This window comes from Chinchilla lanigera, unplaced genomic scaffold (assembly GCF_000276665.1).
Source record: "Chinchilla lanigera isolate Chin_1 unplaced genomic scaffold, ChiLan1.0 scaffold00108, whole genome shotgun sequence".
Classification (NCBI taxonomy): Eukaryota; Metazoa; Chordata; class Mammalia; order Rodentia; family Chinchillidae; genus Chinchilla; species Chinchilla lanigera.
In genome coordinates, this window is record NW_004955509.1 from 3,168,150 (window position 1) to 3,174,497 (window position 6,348).

Genomic DNA, 6,348 nt, shown 5'->3' on the forward strand with positions numbered 1-6,348 from the left:
GAAAAGTGATGCAGCAGGAAAAGATATATAAAACCATGTTTAGCATAGAAACCAAGACAGGAAGGAGAAAATTGTTAGTTTTGGAGTATCCATATGTGCCAGGCACTTCACCTATTTGTTAACATTCAATTCTAACACAACTCATTATATTCATGCAGTATGCTATTCAAAAGTTTTTAGACATGGACACCAAGGTCAGAAAGGAAATTATAACCTGTTCAGCAACATACCAAAATGAAATGACAAAATCAGGATTCCAAGTTAGTTGTGAGACTCCAAATCCCATATTCTTTTCATTTTGCAAAGGAGAGAATAAACACTAGTGATTAAAAAGTGGTGTATTATCAAGACAAAATATTACAGAATGTGACAATTGGGACATTTGGATAAGTATTGGGAAGGGAACTAAGATTTAGAGCAGGAGGGCCTGAATAGGGGATGAAATTGTGGACAATGTGTTGAAATCTGCTCTCTGTGTAAGTTAGGCAGTGAGCCTAAGGAGAAAGAGGAGACAGATGATAAACACAGGAGATACTTAATCTGAAGATCTAATTTTTCACTGTACTTCTCATACTGGTTATCCCAGTAATTTTGAAATTTCATACCTGAATGAAATCCTTAAAACTGGAAGATCCTTGTCAATCATCTGACCCTTTTTCAGTGGTAGGAAAGGAAACAGTTACAAAGAAGTTAAATGGCAGCTCCAAACACCCAGGAAGCCTATTGAAGTAGGTACACAAACTAAGGTCTCTGAACTCCTTGTCTAACTCTCTTTTGGAAGATGTAAACTAAATCACAGTACTTCATTCAATCCTCTGGCTAAAGATAGCTCTCAGCTGGATAACAAAGACTATCTAAAAGTTCTCTGACCTATATCTCCATCTACCTGTAGTCTAGCATCTGGAAGATTTCCTGCAAGAACTAGGAGAGAAATAATTAAAATCTATTTCTTTGAGAATTTATAATATATACTTTGTTTCAGAATTATATAATTTTCTTTCCTGAATCTCAATATTCAAAGAATCCTCTATGTTACTTTGCACAAACTACCATAATTTTGGTATTAAATGTAATTTGTTTTACTTATCAGCTTTTTTCCTTCTCTAGAACTTTAATTTTTTTGTTTTGTTTTGTTTTGTTTTTTTCCGGTACTGGGAATTGAACTCACAACATCACGCTTGCGGGGCAGGTGCTGTGCCACTGAGCTAAATCCCCAGCCACACTCAAGAACTTTAATGCCTTTGAAGGTAGAGACTACATTACGTGTTGGACATTTTAAACAAGAGATAGTGGAGTGTAAGGTATATGTTGGCCAATGAATACATATTTTTTGAAAGATGAATATTAATAAACAAATGTAAGAACTCTTTGGAACAAATTCTCCAAAGGCACATTTTTAAGCATTCATGATTCAATTGCCCCCATGGAAAATGCTGTGTGAAATCCAATTACATTCACATTTAGGCACCTACTTCTGACTTGATGATACAAATAGTCAATTCTGAATGCACTGAAATAGGACTAAAGAGGGATTCAGGTAAATTTTTGACTTTATTATCTATTTTTTAGTTTATATTTTTTCTATTAAAGTAAAGCACGTGTACTATAAATAATGTGAGCAATGCAAAACTGAAATCAAAAGAACATAAATACGCTAATAAATGAATCTGATTTCATTTTATTATTTGTATGCCAAAATGCACATAAATCTGTATATATTATTTTATTTAATGCTGAATAATAAATACTACTTTGGGTTACTAAATACCCATCAAAATATCTTGAAAAATGAATAATAACTCACGTTTATATGATGTGATTTGAACTATTTCCTATTTTTAGTTGTTTAGGTTATGAAGTTTTCATTGGTACAGTTCTGAGAATAAAACCTTTGTATATAAGCCTCTTGTTAAAGATTCTGGGCATTTCCTTAGAATGAACTCTGAGAAGTTGAATTGCTAGGTCACTGAAAAGTAATATGGGTGTGTGTGTGTATGTGTGTAGGTGTGGGTGTGGGTGTGATTTTGGAATTTGAACTCATAGCCATTGAGTTATATCCTCAGGCCTTTATATCTTTTATTTTAAGCCAGGATCTAAATTGCCCAGGCTGGATTTGAACTTGAAATCCTCCTGCCTCATCCTCCCGGAGTACTGAGATTACAGTTGTGTCGCACCATGCCCAGCTTCCTCATTCTATTCCTTTTGCTTGTAAAAATACCTAAAACCTGAGTTTATGTGTTGAAAACTTTGAATATAGATGAGGGATCAGCCATAATTATATTAGTGATTTTCTCCAATTGATATTGGCAAACCTATACCTACAGCACAGAGTAATACTTTTCAATTCATTTTTTAAATTATCATAGAATGATGATAATGGTAATAACAAATGATTAAGCCATTCTCTGTGAGTTCTTTTGCTATCAGCAAAGGAAAGGATATATTTAAGTGAGCGGCTTTAGTTTAATGCACTCTTTTCATATGTATATTTTAGGATTATAGGTGAAAGAGCTAGGCCTTAGCTTTAGAATTATCATTCCTTATGTTTCATACCAAATTCCACAAATCTCGCCTCTCTAGCCTTCTTTTTACTCATTCATAGTATGGTGTCACCAACTTTTCTGTCTGCAGTACTGAGAAAATATTACTGTAAAAAACAGTATATGCTGTATACAAAGAGCTCAATAACCAGCTCATTTTGATATATGTCAAAAGCCAATTTTATCCAAGGACACAGTCTACCTGCCTAGAAATATCCATTTTCTAAGAAATCCTACAGGCTAAATCATAACATTATTCCAGTTAGGCAAAGAAAATAACTTCAGCTACAATCACCCTTATTGCATTCGTAGCACATACATGTTTGCAATCAAGTCCTTTCAAAGATTACACTTATTTCTACTCTGTCTGAGGAAAAGAAATGAGAGGTGTTCTTGGGTGTAATTGCTAGATTTAGAATCTGACTTGCAATTATACATAAAGAATCATTGGGCCTTCAGGTTTCAAGATATCAATATTAAAAAAGGTTAATTTTGCTTTAAAATTGCACTTAATGATTTTTCTGGTTAGAAAAATAATATTTATTACATAAAATTCTAAAAAGCATCAATAAGGAATTTAAATTATATGATTTACCTCTGATTCTATAAGCCAGTGACAATTATTGTTAATTATTTTGTACAATATTTCAATCAGTTTTCATTGCCCAGGTGTGTATCTATCTAATTAGGTTTATGCTGTATATATAATCTTTGGCAACAGATTTTATGACTATGAGTACATCATAAACTGTTCTATACATGTTACATACATATTCCCTTTGCTATTCATAATCATGCTTAAGATTCTGCACATAATATTACATTATAGGAACACATAAAATTATTTAATGTTACTGTATTTTGGAAATAGGTTGTTTTCTATAGTCTATAATTGCAAATACTGCACCTTAGCATTTTGCACATATGTATTTTTAAATAAATTTCTGGAAACTTAAGGTTAAAAGGATACAACTTGCTATGAAGATTTTGGTACATATTTTTACATTGCTATTTAAATATATACCTAGCTTCCTAATCAAACTGTATATAGTGTGGTGAGTTGCAGCAGGTGGTGCTTCTACCATACCCCAAGTCTCTGCCTTACCTCAGTTTCCTAGACCAGTTTCTTTCAAATCTGTCTCCAGGTCTTGTTCTTGCTTCAGCGTGCCGCTCAGTCTAACTGTAAGGCAGTCAGGAAGTGTGTAGGGGGTAATGCTCCAAGAATTACTCTCAACAATTAAAGGGTAGGAGTTTATATATAAATATCTTAGATTTCTTACCTGTCTGTGGAACAACTCTAAGTTATAGTCTAGGGTGTCTCTTGAAGAGCCCCAGTAGGTTTGAGTCCCAGTTGCCTACAGCAAAATACTCATCAATGTTCACTGCATTGGTTTTCTTCCCTTTAACGTATCATATTTGCATTTCCTCACAGTGCCATGTAATGATCAATTCTCAAATAAAATACCTACTTGCAAATTTCTAAGAGTCCACTTTTGAGGAAAGCCAACTAGAATAACCCCCATTTCCTCTTACTTTTAGTATCAGACTTATTTTGGGACTAGAGAAACATTAAGTAGGATTGACAATGAGCGAAATATTTGTAAAGACTTCAGTATAAATTTCTGCAGCTGGGCATGGTGGTACATGCTGGCAATCCCAGCACTTAGGGAAGTGAGACAGGATAATCACAAAATTCAAACCCAGTTTGACAACTTAGTGATTTAGGGAAACCCTGTGTCAAAATTAAGTAAATAAATGGCTGGAGACATAACTCAGTGCAAAGGCCCTGGGTTCTACCTTCAGGGCAGAAAAAAATTCTGTGAAGTAAAATTCTACAGAATTCTGTAGTGACTGGAACAGAATAGTTTTCATGTGAGTAAATAGGATAGTTAAAATAAATTTTAATTATCCTGAATTTTTAAAAATTGCCCCTTATACAATGCAAAAATTGAATTCAAATATTTACATGATTCTGCATTTTTTAAGAAAATAAAACTCTAACCAGCAGATTATCTAGACTATCTTAAGAAAAATCTTAAAATCCTTTCCTTTCTTAGGAGAGCAGTTAAGAGGGTCCAATTCAAGGAGGAGGGGCCTTGGTTATATTCAGTACCTCTACTTCTTTAGCATGTGAGTAATTCCTAGGTGACTAATACACTATGAATTGAAAAGCAGATTTGCTGAGGAGGAAAGGGGTAAGACTGAAGATGCTTTTAGACCACACAGATGCACATGATGCGCTAGACAAAAGTAAGGGGTAGTATTTGTGATTTGGGAGGAAAGAATGCAAACACAGAGTATCAGGTTCTGATGACTAGATTTGCCCAAAATACATTTCTGTGATGATGGAAATGTTCTGTATCTGCACTGCACAGTGCACTAACCACTTATTGCATGTGACTACTGAGGTGTGAGGAATTGGGTTCAGGGTGATGTCCTGAGAATTACTATCAATGACTCAGGGGCAGGAGTTTGTATATAAATACCCTACATTTCTTACCTGTCTATGGAACAGCTCTAAATTTGAATTGTGGCTAGTGTGACAAGCACAACTAAGGACCATTCTAATGTTAATGAATTTCAATTCATGTGAGTACCATGTTCTAACTGATTGCACAATTTGAACTTCTGAATTTCATTTTAAATTGCTGCATTTGGCTAGCAATTACCCTCGTGGACAGCACAAACCTAGGTCCTACACTGAGTGCATTACATCTTCCTTCCAGAGACTAAATTGACTTGTGAATTTAATTTATTCACTATTAGAAAGATAAAAATAGGATCATTTTTAAAGACTTGGAATAAAAAGGACTATCTTAAATTCTTATGGGGGGGCAATAAAATAGGTAGTCAATCAGTTAAACACATTAATAATATCATGTATTTATATGCACTATTTCAGCCACTCTTCTAAGCACCTTAATTTACTTTATTTTAAACCTGATCAAAAAGTTATATACTATGTGCTATTATTATTTCCATTTTACTACTGAGAAAACTGAGGCATGGAGAGATTAAGAGACTTGCCTACAGAACGAGGAAATTGTGGGGTTGGGAGTGTTATGGTTTGTGTCTGGATGTCCCCCCAAAGCCTCATATAGTCATGGGGCTGGCTTTTAGAGTTTATGATGGATCCATGATCCAATACTGGGATTATGGATGTGAGTGCTACACCCACCCTGGGGTGGATAGTTTGCATATGTAAGGGAGGGGAAGATGCTGCTTACAGCCACTCCTCTTTTGCTGTTGTTGCTTTTGCTGTCTTCTGCCAACATGAATGGTTGCCCTCTGCCAACATGAGTGGTTGCCCTCTGCCATGTGCCACCCTGCCTTGGATCCAGCCAAGTATGGACTGAAACCTCCACAAACTGTAAGCTAAATACACCTATCCTTGGGCTGGGGATATAGCTCAGTGGCATAAGCGCCTGCCTGACAAGCGCAAGGTCCTGAGTTCAATTCCTGGTATAAAACAAAAACACTAGACCTATCCTTCTTAGATTTGGATGTCAGGTATTTTGTCTCAGCAACGCGAGAAAAGTAACCAAGACAGGGAGTTAAACCACAGTTTATAGGGTCGGGGATATAGCTCAGTGGCACAAGTGCCTGCCTGGCCAGCGCAAGGTCATGAGTTCGATTCCCGGTACAAATAAATAAATAAATAATCAACTAGAGTTTGTATTTTCAATCACTAGACCACCTTGACTCTTAGTATTTCAGTACTATTAGGGATTTGCCATCATCCAACATGTACAAAAAAACAATGCTGCTGGGGATATAGCTCAGCGACACAGCACCCGTCTGACAAGCA